This window comes from Bubalus bubalis, chromosome 9 (assembly GCF_019923935.1).
Source record: "Bubalus bubalis isolate 160015118507 breed Murrah chromosome 9, NDDB_SH_1, whole genome shotgun sequence".
Taxonomy (NCBI): Eukaryota; Metazoa; Chordata; class Mammalia; order Artiodactyla; family Bovidae; genus Bubalus; species Bubalus bubalis.
Window position 1 is genome coordinate 7,789,839 of NC_059165.1, and position 15,207 is coordinate 7,805,045.

Sequence of the window (15,207 nt, forward strand, 5' to 3'; positions counted from 1 at the left end):
TATTTTTATTATTTTTATTTATAGCAATCACTACCCTGTATATGTTCACTAATCACTCAGTGACAAGAAAATACGTGCCCACAGCTTTCTACTCCCAGTTAATTTGCTCCAAAGGGAGGTACCATATGTTGAAAATTCACCTCGTGTTGGGGAGACCAAATTTCCCTAAAAGACACAATGCCAGATGATCTCTACAAGATGAGCTCTACAACAGAGACTATCGAGTGTAACAAATTCAAATGCTCTCGAATCAGACAGAAGTTTTCCTTTACTGGCAAAACACTTTTTAATTATACTACCTGTCCCCTCCATGATAGAATTCAACCTCAACATCATTTTCCAGTCCAGAGTCACAATAACAAATACCATAAACTTAGAGTAATATCTAACCTTTAAGTAGTCCCCAAAAATGCCTACATTTATAACTATTTCATGTCTTTGTAAATTTTTTTCTGGAGAAACTATTTTTCTTAAAGGACAATGTAGGAACCAGATAATTCTTAAATGTAAATGTAGACTGTTTATCACCTTTCTTCATCTTTGTCCTACTTTTTAATCTATCTGACTTAAGCTAGTCAGATAATTCTTAAAATTCTAATATAAAAAGTAATTATGAAAATAAAATCATATTTACATGCAAAAAATTTGGACAGGAATGTTCATTGAAGCATTGTTCATAATAGCCAAGAAGTAGAAACTAATTGAACATCCATCAATGGATGAAGGAACAAAATGTGGCCTCCGTACAAAAAAGGAATACCTACTGCTGCATGCCACATAAGAGCTGAACGCTGAAAACATTTTGCTAGGTTAGAGAAGCCAGTCACCAAAGACCAAATGTTGCGGGATTCCATCCACATAAAATGCTCAAAATAACCAAAACAACAGAAAGATAATAGTGGCCGCCCAGGTATGGCATTGAAAGAGAGGGTGGCTAGAAAATAAGGAGTGTTCTAAAAGCTATGATGGAGATGGTTGCATAAGTCTGTGACTATACTAAACAACACAATGTATAAGTTGGTCAATTGTATGATATACGAGTTATATTTTAACAAAGATGTTTTTGAAAAGTAATGGCAAATTTCAGCAGTATTGCTGCTATATTTACAGACTGCCTTCCTTCCATTTAGAGGACATCTTTTGAGTAGCAAGCTTTCTAACCAAATATTTGAGGTTAATATCCTCTTGCCCTTCCCCCTTAGAGATGACTCAGAGGGATGAAGGGAATGCTTGTCATGATTCAGCTAGGTGGCCACAATTAGAAACCAAGGATCCTTTCCTCTTACCAGGCTTTTATCAGTATCAGCAAAGTGTCTTATTTGCTTCTTGTGAAATGGATTTGACCTATCGTAAGTATTCTCTGACAATCCTTTTGTTATACTGTGACCAGCTTCTTTCCTAAAGTATGTATTACTTATTTTTTCAAATGCTTTATCTCAATATGTAAACTGACTATCTTCTTTGCTCTCTTTCTTTTTAAATGGAAGAGCCTCACTATATATGTGGGAGCTAAGTCTTGAACATTTGAAATCAACCACTTTTATATTTAGAAAACTGTAAAATATTTACTGTCTTTATAACAATTAAAAGATGTCTAGAAATCATATAATTTATAAACGTATTTTTTTATTTCTTTCTTTGTCTGCTTAAAAGTAGTCCCTTAAATAAATAGTGCTTTAATATTTTTTCCAGGCATCAATTTGAAAGTAATAATTCATATAATTTTGACTAAAGTTATGGTTTTTACATTTGGTATTTGAATCACTGAAAACTCCAGGGTCATCCTCTTAACTTCATAGTCAAGGCCTCTAAAACATGATACTCATGTAGGAACTGCATATATTTTATTGGTCATATCCTAACTGATTGTCCTTTGAAAGATGGGATCTGTCTTCCACCCCTAAGAAACTCTAACTTTTCCCTTTCCTCTTTAATTCTTCTGAGAACAACTTTTATTCTGCCCTCTTTGTCTATCTATTCCAACCGTTTGTTTTAATCACCTTACTTCTCTTTTTGCCCTTCCACTCACTTCCTAAACATTCTTCCCTGGTAGATTTTCTTCCCATGTGAACAATTCATCTTAACTTTTGCCTAGAAAGTGTCACAATTTTCTCTCTGAGATATTGAGGAATAACTGTATCCCACATCTAGAAATAAAATAACTGAGACACAAAGATCATTAACAACATTATAATAAGTTAACGTTAAGTCGAAACATAGAGCCTGATTCTTGATATCTACTGTGGACAACCAAGCTACATTGATTAATACAAATTTAAGAAATCAGGCTCAGATTTCACCAAATAAGACAGAAATACTGAAATACATCATCAGTCTTTAAAATCTATCACCATAGTGCCTGCTATGTATGATATTTTTTCTCTAAGTTCTTTGCAACAAAGATGCATGCATTTTATTTTATTTTTTTTTTTTTTTTTTTTTTTTTTGTGTAATAAAGTTTTATTAAAGTATAAAGGAGATAGAGAAAGCTTCTGACATAGGCATCAGAAGGGGGCAGAAAGAGTACCCGCTTGCTAGTGTTAACAATGAGGTTATATAATCCAAAGAAGGTCTGGAGGTTGTAAAGACTTCATCAGACCCACTCACATAATTTACATCTTAAGGTAACACTGTCCTCAGGCAAGATACATCCTTGTAAAGACCAGGTCTACTCCCATAATTAACATTTTAAGATAACAAAAGGAGACCCACTCCCATAATTTACATCTTAAGGTAACACTGTCCTCAGGCAAGATACATCCTTGTAAAGACCAGGTCTACTCCCATAATTAACATTTTAAGATAACAAAAGGTTGAATCCAAAGACTGTCCTTAGGCAGGATACATCCTTGTAAAGACCAGGTCTACTCCCATAATTAACATTTTAAGATAACAAAAGGTTGAATCCAAAGACTGTCCTTTCTTCCTCCTTGAGAATTCCAGACCCCTCTCTCCTTGGGGACCACTAGACTCCCTATCAACTTGCCTAGGAACTGACTCTCTCATTCCCCCCTTTTCTTTTAGGAGAATTATGTTGCCTAGGGAAAAGGGGCGTCATTCTCATTCCATAACTGCTTCCGAGCTGACAAGGGGCGTTGTCCCTAAATTGGTGAGGCAACATATTCTCCTAATCCTCATATTGAGGATATCTGATCCAGGGGCCCCAAATAGTAGCTGGAGGAAGCTACAGCAGTAGCAGGAGTTTGAGCAACCATTTGTAACTTAAAAGCTTTCATGCGGCTAGAACAAATCCAGTTATACAATTACAGATGTAGGCAACATAGTCATTAAAACAAGTTAAAATCGAAATTAAAAGTCACATTATGTCCATAGTTAAAGTACAAAGTGTTGCACCAGTCCATTTTAGGGTTGGTAGATGTCATCAGATGAAGAAGAAACATCGCATGTGATTGTTGTCAAAGATATTTACAGACTTGGAGAAAGTCTTTTCCTTGAAGTGGGGATGTCCACCACGGGAAGCCTTCCATTGACGAAGAGGGGATTATTAAAGCCTTGTCCAAAACCACTGATACATTTTGCAAAATCATCTCAGGTAGGAAATATGTCTTCTTTTTCTGACACCACAGTATGTTAAGTATCATGGAACATAGCATTTTTCTGCCTCAAATTCTATGTATGGCTTGCCTCTTTTACTCAAAAAAGAAAAAAAGATTCTTAAGAGTAGCACCCACATCTGAGTCATCTTTCTCCAACCAGTGATATGAGGCAATCCCTTTCCACCCAATAAAACTCAGCATTTGCTGCAAAAGGATGTGCTCCTATCTTCATAGCCCATGGAGCTGTTGCACAGATACAAAATACATTTCAAAGTTATCATTATTTTTTTTGAGCTGTAAGAACTTGATTTATCTTTCCTCTTAACTAAACAAGTATAAAAATAATCATTATCATCAGAATTAGGGGGAAAACCCTCTCTATGCGCTCTTTAGATCAAACCCAACTATTACAGAGAATACAATTTTAAAAGCCATAAATATTACTACACCCAATTATTTTTCAGTGTTTTCCATATCAAACTTGTCCTTTAGAGACCACGTTGAACAAAATGGATCTGTGTATCTCCCCCAAATGACAGACAGCAAGCATCACACGTGAAAGGTGATCAATCTGCCTGATTGAAGCTCCACCACTCATCTAAACAAAACTCAGATCCCTGAGGAAGTCAGAAATCCAATGTGGAAAAACAACTTTGCCAACATCATACGAACATTTCTTTAAAGATGGATTTTTGCTTTAGGAACTTCATAGACATTTCATAGCAAGTAGTTCCAATGAAAAATGTATGAGAAGAGACTGTGTAACGGCCTGACCCCACACAGAAAGAATAAGTTTATATTTAAAGAATATAATTCAACAAAGCTCATTTTTCATAATTTTTCACAGAAATATATTTAAATAAAGGGTTATGACCTATTCTAATTCTTCCAAACAAATTTGATCAATAAAGTAGAATAAGGGGTATATATCACATTATCAGACTGAACTCCAATATCAAACCTATATTTGAATTCATGACCCACTACTTAACAACTGCAAGACACAGGGCAACAAAGGTAACCACTGTATTTTCTCAACTGAAAGATAAAGTAAATAATTGTTCCTACCTAATAAGGTAATGCGGTTTAAAAGAGATACTGCTTATCAATGGTTTAGTAGAGTACAGGTACATAATTAAAAGGTCTAGATATTTTAAAAATAAAAGTATCATACAATAACAAAGATAATTGAAGTTTTGGAGTTATCTTTATTTCAATTTCTTTTTGAAGTTTCAAAAACAAAATACATTAACTAAAATAACCTCAAAATGTTACTATTTTAGAAGATAATATCTTATTTTAAGAAACACACTAAAGTTTTAATTTTGAGGGAACATAACTCACTCAAGTAAGACCCAAAATAAAAATTTTAATGTTTTTATAAGAAAGGGGGATACTTCTTATATAACCTTGAGCAAAGAACAATCTCCTATATCTAAGAACATTGCCTCATTCTATTTTTTCTATTAAATAGGTTGGTAGAGGGTAAGCAGTGGTTATAGAAAAGAAAAGGACACTCTCCCAGGTAGCCAGATTAACACTTGAAACTCGTGTATTGCTTTGGACACCAAAGAGAAGCCATAATGCCTTTCCATCTGAACTAACTTTGAATGTGTGCATAGAACATGTAATTTAACCACCAGGAAATTCAAATACTTATCAGCAACTGAAAGGCAGAGCAATTTCTCAAAAGGTGGCTGGGACCCAGTGGTCAAAATCAAGCTGAGAAGTAAAACTCTTGTCTTTCAGGGGCAAAGGAAAAAGAGAGAGCGAAAAGTGCCCAGAATCCAGTTCTTCAGGGACGCTGCATTAGGCCCAAGGCAGAAATGCAGGCGTGAGGGAAACACAGAATTTGGGTAAGGACTAAGTCTTGGGATAATACTCTGTAAGGTCATTTGATGGTGTCAAAAACTGAACCTTCTCAAATTTCTCCTACCCAAGATAAGAAAGAGTCTGAAGCTCCTCCTCACTGGAAGCCAAATGGCTCCAATTTGACTCTCACCCTGGGAAGAAGACTTCTTTGCAGAATACTGAACAATAAAAAGAATACTAGCAGCATCTAGTGGTCTGCCTATGTAAGTGCCCCCAGACCTAGGTCCTGAGATAGAAAAAAGTGAGATCCTAAATAAACATGGTGAACTACTGATGGACTTTAATGGGTGTCTTATTTCTGGGAGAATAGGAGTGGGAAGAGGGCAACTGTCTAGACCACCATGTTCAAAGCCTTGTGGGGGGAACACAAAGGAACATAAGATGTCCAAAGAGTTTTGTATAACTGTATTTCTTCCTGCACAGTTAGGCAAGAATCTGTAAAGTATGGCTGAACATATTGATCTTTTCATATTCTTGATCAATCAATATATAGATATTAGAGTAATGAAGAATTGTGAGAGAGCAGCATATGACGCATTTTCTGTTCTCGAGGCAGATGCAGTTATTCAGCCGACTTAGATTCTATTCCATATTTACACCTGGCATTTTTAATCACCTGCTTGTAGGAACAGTTCTGTAGAATAACATTAAATGAAGGGAGGCTTTTTCACTGCTTGCCACTTACCCAACCACCTAAATCATTCGCCCTATGTCTATGGTACTCAATCACAGTTTATTCTAAATAGTTCTAAGCAGCCGCTGAAATAAATCATTTGGAAGAATTATTATACCACAGAGACAATTCTATTAACAATATTGCCAAACATCTGTGCGTCAAAGGACACTGGTACAGTTTTTTTCAAAGGAATGCATATTTTTTAAAACTGTCAAAATGATCTTAAAGGGCTAGAAGCAGCTTCTAGAAAAGAAGTGTCTGATAACTGAAAAAAAATTAATTAAGCTCCCCTTTAAAGGTAGAAAAGGAATGAACATTACCTGAATTCTCATTCACTTGGATGCTTTTAAAATATTAAGGAGTTAGTAAAATTGTGCTTCTAACTGCTGTATTAGAATTTAGCTTTGATAACTAAGAATCGTTCCTTTTCTGAATGCAGCATAGTTGCTCGTTCCCTTTTAAAGCCTTTTTAGAAGGCAGTTCTTTTTATTCATAGCTCACTTCTCTTCTTTTCTTAATTAGTAGCTCGAATGTGATTTTCCCTTTTTTAAATTGAGCAGGCTGTGTAGCTAAATGGTGTTTTTGACATTCCTGCACTGGGGACAGATTCAAAACGAAGGCAGAAGACAATAGAGATTGACTACATACTTCGAGGCCCCAAATGGAGAGAAATGCTGGTAATTACAGGAATTCGGCAACACTTTGTCTCTTGGCATCTGTACTTGGAAAAACAATGAAATAATCATGGACAAATATGATGTGAAATGTGTTTATGGAGCAGCATGTTTTATTAACACTGAGCACAGCAGAGAGATAAGCACCACTTGCTAATTTTAAAATTTCTATGAACTGTGGCAATTAAGCCTAATAATTATTTAAAGAGTATAACAAAGATGAGTCCATTCGTACTGCATTTCAGAGAGAAAGAATAAGCAGAGTGCTAAAGTTCAGTTTGGATGATGTTCTACCAGTGGAATTCTGTACATATCCTACCTCGTATGATTTGAAACTGGACACACTCCTAACATAGGGCTTCCCTGGTGGCTCAGAGGTTAAAGCGTCTGCCTCCAATGCGGGAGACCCGGGTCCGATCCCTGGCTTCGATCCCTGGGTCGGGAAGATACCCTGGGGTCGGGAAGATACCCTGGAGAAGGAAATGGCAACCCACCCCAGTATTCTTGCCTGGAGAATCCCATGGACGGAGAAGCCTGGTGGGCTACAGTCCACGGGGTCGCAAAGAGTCGGACACGATTGAGCTACTTCACTTTCACTTTCATACTCCTAACATACTAGTCTCAAACTAAGGGGTCTCCTTAGGTCACATTTTGCTTCTTTGCTCATTTTTTTCTTGCTTTTGTTGTTGCAGAAACTATGTCTTGGGGGTCTTGTGTGTCTTTGATGTTAATTTTAGAGTGTTAATACATATCATGGGTGTCCATCAGAAAACAGTAGGTCTAATTGAATAAAGTAGTAAATATATTAATTGTTCTTTCCAGAATTGTCACTTTTCCCATTACAAATTTTTCTCAATAACAAACAAACAAAAAAGCCACTGATTGTCTTTAGTCTTTTGATAGAAAACTAGGGAAGGAAGGTTTGTTAGACCCATGGGCAAAGCAAAACTCTATCTTCCACCACCTTAGTTGAATGACGACAACAGGCTCAGACTTAGGATGGCAAAACTACCAGAAATTGAATTGAGCATTAAAAACACAAACAGACAAGGTATCAAATTATTGATCATTAATAAAGGTTTATGTCAAGGAAAAATTTTATATATTTTAGTTTGTTTCCAATGGGGGGAAACAAGACATTTCGGTTGATTAGTAAAAAATAGTATTTCCTCTATTTGCTCCCCTCCATGTTTTTGTGCTATCTTTTGCAATTCACTGTCATTTCCTGAGCAATTTTAAAAGATAAACTTGCATATTTAACTTTGCAGCAGGAGAATGAAAACACAATGAATGGCTGTTCTCTGAGTATAAACCAGGGAACGCCAAGCTTTATTCATCTCTGTTCTTTCTTCACGGAGCAAGTTTATTATGGCATTTATACTGAAAAAAAATTATTCATTGTATTTGATACAAAAGGGATGTTGTCAATAATTATTTCTGAGCCAGAGTCCTGTCAGCAGGAATGGAGTAGGCTTGCCTCCCCCACCCACAATAGAAAACTCAGAGGAGTTGATTTGCAACACTCTTGTCCATTGCTTGTATCTTTCTTGCATTCTCAGCAGGATTATTCCAAAACACTGGTACACACTCCATAGTTGCAGAGGCAATTTCTCATTAGACCTGTAACTTGATAGAGAACCACATCACACAGGCATATGGAAAAGTAAATTGCACCAATAGCTTATTTTCAATGCCTCTCTTTTTTATTTGCATCCACATAGTTGAGGAACAGAGCTGACCTTGGGCAAAAAGATGAAGCTGGAAATCTAAGCCCAGCTTCTTTCTGTGTTGTCTAATTCCTCCTAAATTATGAATTACCCCCAGACTCCACAACCCCATCCAACCACCACACACATTAAAACATAGGCACATACCTCAAACTCACCTAGCTCTTTGCTTCAGGTCAAAGGCTGACAGCAATTTCTGACTCCCAACAAAAATGATTCTAAGTTGAGATGACTTTCCCTGAGATATTTGCATTTTAATCTAAACTTCTGTTTGTGAGATCTAAAAAACATCTCCAGTGAGAGGGTGGGGGGAGGTAAAAGATAGCGTTCAATGAAAAAAGATAAAACTGAGAGGGGGAACAAGATACATTTGGGAAGAAGCTCAAGAGGGAACCTTTTATTTCGCCAAAAAATTGTACTGGCCACCTCTCAGAATCAGTTTTGAAGGCAAGCATGTTCTGTTGTATCAGAGAAATGGAAGGAAACTGTGTACAGAAAGAATCAACATGAGGTAGGTCCACCCACGTATTCTCACAATTCCACAAGCCTTATTCAGCTGCTCCCATTCAAAAGGAAAAAAGGAATGGAGGAATGGAGAGAAAGGGAAAGAGGGAGGGGAAGAAAAAGGATCCCCCGCAAGGGGCTATGGACCTAAGAAAGCACATGCAAACATCGTCTGTTTATTCCCATCCTAGGGGACTCTAATGCCCATGTCTTACTCAGAATTTAGGTGCTCAAGTCTGCTTATATGCTGAAAATCACATAAAATCTACCATCAAGAATTCTGTTCATTGATGTCAGTTCACTAAATTCAACACAGATCCAGAGCTGTTTTGCTCCCTCCAGTTGCGCAGGCGGATTACTGCCCACTACGAGGGGCAAGCTGCAGCTGACTCTGAGTGAAAGTAGAATACCGTCTCAGATTATGCTGCATGCAACTTTACTGGGCAGAGCGACTGACACAATTGTTCACTTATGGCCAAGGAATCCGAAAGCCACCCTGCTAAGAATTGGTTTGTCAGTCTCAATTTAGCAGAATGATTTAACAGGAGCACCCATCAGCTCTTGACACAGAGACTCTTAGCTCAAGTCAGCTCCACACCTCAGTCCTTTAAGACTGGAACTTCTGGGAAAGGAGCCCCTGGTGATGATCGTAAAGAATCTCTGAAATGAAAAGCAGCATGGCAGGGAATAAATAAGATGGCAGGAAGAGAGAGTCATGAAGCGCTGGCATTAGGTTTCAGCTAAAGCGCTGAAGACAAATGCGTGGGGATCCAGAGTATGCTGACAGTCAAATGAAGAACTTTTTCTTGTAAAGTTTACTCACATCTCTGAGTGTGAATAGATGATGATTAGATCGTGACTGGTAATAGGAGGAACTGCAAACATTAACACAGTTTTAAAACACTGATCAAGTGATAGAGAAAAGAGGAAATCACAAATTTGATTTCACTATGAAAAAGAAATATTAGTTACAGAAATCCACATAAATTTCATAGCACTGATGGCCTTTTGCTGTGTCAAATAAAAGATATTATACTTATTAGAAGTATGCTAGATTATTGCTGCCTGTTTGACTTTATGCATTCTTGCATTAGTATGAGCGCTGCTGCATGCTCTGCTCACTATTGTTTTTAGCCCAAATAATTGAAATGTAATTTGTTTTGTTTGACATTACATTATTTAGGAAGAATGAAAATGTATATTTCAATTCTACTGATAGTATTAACATGAGTTCTTTATCAATCAACTATAAGAAGCCTCTTCAAAATAAATATTTATGCCAAACTGAGATTTCTTTTTTGTAAGAAAATATAATACCTATGTCGGAGAAGGCAATGGCACCCCACTCCAGTACTCTTGCCTGGAAAATCCCATGGATGGAGGAGCCTGGTAGGCTGCAGTTCACGGGGTCGCTGAGAGTCGGACATGACTGAGCGACTTCACTTTCACTTTTTACTTTCATGCATTGGAGAAGGAAATGGCAACCCACTCCAGTGTTCTTGCCTGGAGAATCCCAGGGACGGGGGAGCCTGATGGGCTGCCGTCTATGGGGTCGCACAGAGTCGGACACGACTGAAGTGACTTAGCAGCATAATACCTATGTACATATATATTATGGTTCAGAGATGGACAGTTTATTACATTTATTATGAAAAACAATGCAAATATTATTCAGAGTCACACTAGTATGCCCCCAAATGCCATTAGCTTATAATGACAGAAGTTTCTCATTCACTTTGCAATTCAATGCTGATAATCCTGTGCAGAGAGCTGCTTTCTTCCATGCAGTGATTCAGGGATTCAGGATCCACCTACTTTGTAGGTCTTCTACCCCAAAGGGCTTTGCGATTCTCTACCCAGCCAGTAGAAAAAGAAAGAATATGGAGATGGCGTACCTATTTTTAAAAGGCTTGCCTCACGTTATTTCTGCTCCATTCCACTGCATTTTGTTTGACTACAGCCTAAGGATTTCCTGCCAGCACTTTTTCTCCCAGGTCCCTTAGCTCATAAAATTCACAAAAGCTACTCTTGTGTCCCATTTTCTATTCAGAAATTAAGAACACAGGCACTGAGGACTGAGTAGGACAGTGAGGGAAAGGCAAGTGGAGGTCACTTCCTGATCCTAGGGATCAAGTCATTGATGATCTAACATCAGTACAATTGTGGGGAAAAGGTTGAGCTGGGAGCCACTGGTTCTACGTCTTTATCCCATTGGCATCTCTTCCCTTAACTGTTGGGTAAACTCAAAAAATAAAAAACAGTTTTGCTCTTTGAGCCTATGTTTTTGCAGTTATAAAGTAAGGGAACTGTACTAGGGACAACCTCATAAACCATAATTTGAGATTAAATTACTACATGCTGCTGCTGCTAAGTCGCTTGAGTCGTGTCTGACTCTGTGTGACCCCATAGATGGCAGCCCACCAGGCTCCCCCGTCCCTGGGATTCTCCAGGCAAGAACACTGGAGTGGGTTGCCATTTCCTTCTCCAATGCATGAAAGTGAAAAGTAAAGTGAAGTCGCTCAGCCGTATCCGACCCTCAGCGACCCCATGAACTGCAGCCTACCAGGTTCCTCCAACAGGCAAGAGTACTGGAGTAGGGGTGCCATTGCCTTCTCCAAAATTACGACATAAGCCTGCATTAATGAATCAACTCATGGTCTTACCAATGGTAAATGTATAGTTCCATTTATTCTTGGAATATTAAAAATAACTCAGAGATTTTATTATTTGTACTCTTCCCAGTAAAACTATATTTACTACAAATTGAATTAAAATGGCTCCTTATTGTTGTTGTTGAGCAGCACGAACAGACAGATAATCTGTATTGTTGCTGTTCAATCGCTAAATTGTGTCCAACCCCTTGCAACTCCATAGACTACAAAATGCCAGGCTTCCCTGTCCTTCACTATCTTCCAAAGTTTGCTCAAACTCATGTCCATTGAATCGGTGATGCCATCCAACCATCTCATCCTCTGCTGCTTCCTTCCCCTTTTGCCTTCAGTCTTTCCCAGCATCAGAGTCTTTTCCCATGAGTTGGCTCTTCTCATCAGGTGCTGTATTGGAGCTTCAGCCACGAATGAATGTTGATGTCCTTCCAATGAATATTCAGGGTTGATTTCCTTTCAGATTGACTGGTGCGATCTCTTTGCTGTCCAAGGGACTCTCAAGAGTCTTCTCCAGCACCAAAGTTCTAAAGCATCAATTATTCAGTACTCAGCCTTCTTTGTAGTCCAAGGCTCTTTATTGAGCATTTACTGTATTTCATACATTTGGCGAAGTGAAATATATATATCAAGCTCTACCAGCCCTAAGTAGCACAACTGAGAGACATCCCAAGCCAACTCTGAAACCATAACTCCTCATGGCTGTATTATACTAGACTCACAAACCACTGCTGGGAACCACTAGATAAGAAGACTTATCAAGAGGTGGTTCTTCCATATCTGTATATCTGTGAACTCAGACCAAAGAGTAAAAAAGCACTCTAGCCCACAATTCTACCTCTAGCCCACAATTCCAACTGCCATTTTTCAGTTTGAATACTTAGTCTCGGTGTCTTTATTAAAAAAAAACAAACGAAATTTGTATAGCTAACCCTACCTCCTTCAGATGTCTTAAGTACCAATTAAGTCACTGCTCCAAAGCAATAAAAACCCAACTTCTGAGAATTAACCATGTGAACATAAGGTAATGTGGCCAACTCAATTATCCATGGTAAGAGATGACAAAGAAAAGTAAAGCTAAATTAAATATACAGGTGTCTCCAAACCACACTTTTGCCAATCACCTAAGCTCTTAGCTAGTGCTAATAAGCTGCAAAATAGATAGATTTGAATTTTATGACTTTACCTCTCCACCCCCTACTCTTGTCTGGTTTCAGTGCTAAGGGGCAGTCAACTACCCTTTAAAAGGCAGGAAAAGCAGAGGCTGGACTGTGCAATCAATAGCCTGGATAATTAGCCTCTGAGTAATTGAGAGAGTTAACTGTCTTATATTAACTTCACCCCATTACTCCCAGAATATGAACAAGTCAGAACAAGTTGGAGATGAATATCTGCGAGCAGAAGAAAAAAAAGTAGGGTAGTACAGGGGATTTATCTGGGGATTATCCTATGATGTGAACTCTAATGACACAGAACCGCATGACAACGGCCGCCTTGCAAGGGAACTCCAAACATGACAAGAGGGCCCACGAGAGCTGTAAGGGACCTGCTTCCCCTCGGCACCAAATTATTCTCCTCTTTTCTTCCTACAACAAAAGACTCACTCCAGGCTTTGGCTGTGTTCCCAAAAGATTGGGTAATTAAGCAGGTAAGATTTCCAAGGAGAAATAAATATTTTCCAGTTACTAGACACTGTCATTGGGCTTTGATTCAAATGTGTATAATTTTTGAACAGGGAACATAATGAAAGGAATGTCTCACAAATTAATATAAAGCCCAACGGCATACCTGGCAGCCTCTTACATGAAATCATTGTTTTTCGCAAGCCAGGAATGTCGACTGAGTGCCCATCTTGGAAAATGCTTTTCTCCTTGTAGGATTAGCACTGGTTTTACGGAAGGAAAACTCAACTTGAAGAAAAATGCTCACAAAATACCACTTAAGCCTATTTTGCCTAGCTGTGAAAACATTTTTTAAAAATAGTGATATTGGTTTCCGCATGATCAGTGAAAATGGTGCCTCTTATTCAGAGGTTGAGAAGATAAAGAGAAGACTTAAACGACATGCAGAATTTTACAGAGTGACTAATTCAAATTAGAGGTTTGGATATAGATGCTGGGCTCTGGGACCAGAACACCAAATTACTGTTCTCTAAAAATAATGTACAACTCTGAAAAATGAAATGGCTAAAATGTTGAGGAAATTCCCCTCAAAATATAATTTTAACTCTGCATTGAGAATGAGTCAAGCACAGGTTGAATGAACAATTTTAGGATGCTGGAAAATGACTGAATCATCACTGGAAGAATGAGCAAATTTTTTTCCCTTATAGCGGTGACAGCTTTAAAGCGATCATTCTGCGCTGTCTGTTCTCCCTATAGCAAAAAGTAAGATCATGGTTCAACCAAGCACAGTTTACATGAACTTGACTTAGAAATTTTGAAATAATGTGATTAAAAATATATTTATAACTCATTTTATGCAAAGTAGAAAATAATATGAATATAAAAAATTAAACACCTCACAAATTGCTTAATTTCTAAGATGATGATGAGCTGGCTGAATTATAAATTCATTTGAATCATTAAATACTCCTTTTTTTAATTTAGTTTTAATTGAAGGGTAATTGCTTTACAATATTGTGCTGGTTTCTTCCATATATCGACATGAATTGGGCATAGGTATACCTATGTCCCCTCCTCTTGAACCTCCCTCCCACCTCCTTGAATCGGTAAATACTCTTCCTATGTGAGAAACACATTTTTATGTTTTGTATACATATGTGATTCAGGGTGCATGTTATATCATCATTTTAACGTTTACCATCAACATGATTTAAAATCTTCTTATAGTCTTTATTTTTCAAGTGATTAAGTGGCCATAATGGTGCTTAGTACTAGGGAGTTACAAAAAAAAATCCTGGAATCAATTATTTGGTCGTAAAATTTTAAGGCAATAAAATATTGAGACAAAGGCTGTGCCTGTTACCAACTTATTGTCTGCTGGATTCAAATGCATCCTGCATCACCTGCTCCGTGAAAAACAGAAGGACCCTTTAAGTACTTCTTCCTTTGCTAGCTGGCATGATGTGAACATTTGTCGAGAGACTACAGGAAGGACACAGCATGGGAAAAAGCCTTTCCTTCTTGGTTCTGGGGTGCTCCCAGGCTGGCTCCTGCAGCACAGGCAGCTTCTCCAGGGGCACGAACTTGCCCTGGCAGCACAGAAGCTTCCAGAACACCTGGCTGCTTCACGTGCAAGTGTGGTAGGGGCTGCACCCGGAGTCCAGAAGCTTCCGCGGTCATCTGCCTGAGGCGTCTGTAACTGAAGACATCATGGCGAGAGCACTCCCCAGCCCCCTCGGAGGGAGGTGCCTGACAAGTTCCAAGGGACAGATTTCTAACAAATTCCTCCAGAGCCTCAACACAACGATTTATCTGTCATTCAGCAAGCCACAGCTGGGCTGTGTCTTTTAAGACCTGCATCTCAGCTTTGAAGAGGCAGTTCCTCTTTGGGTGCTTTATCTCACCCCTA

At 38.3% G+C, this 15,207-nt stretch overlaps 2 long non-coding RNA genes across 5 annotated transcripts in view; one reads left to right on the forward strand and one right to left on the reverse strand.

Moving 5' to 3' along the window:
* Nucleotides 1–15,207, reverse strand: part of LOC112586804 — a 234,802-nt gene that overhangs the window by 181,600 nt on the left and 37,995 nt on the right. The gene's annotated exons all lie outside the window — the stretch shown is intronic.
* On the forward strand, nucleotides 923–5,589 carry LOC123334965. Its single transcript, XR_006553133.2, has 3 exons — nucleotides 923–1,349; nucleotides 5,307–5,413; nucleotides 5,499–5,589. It is a non-coding gene; the product is annotated as an uncharacterized LOC123334965 (long non-coding RNA).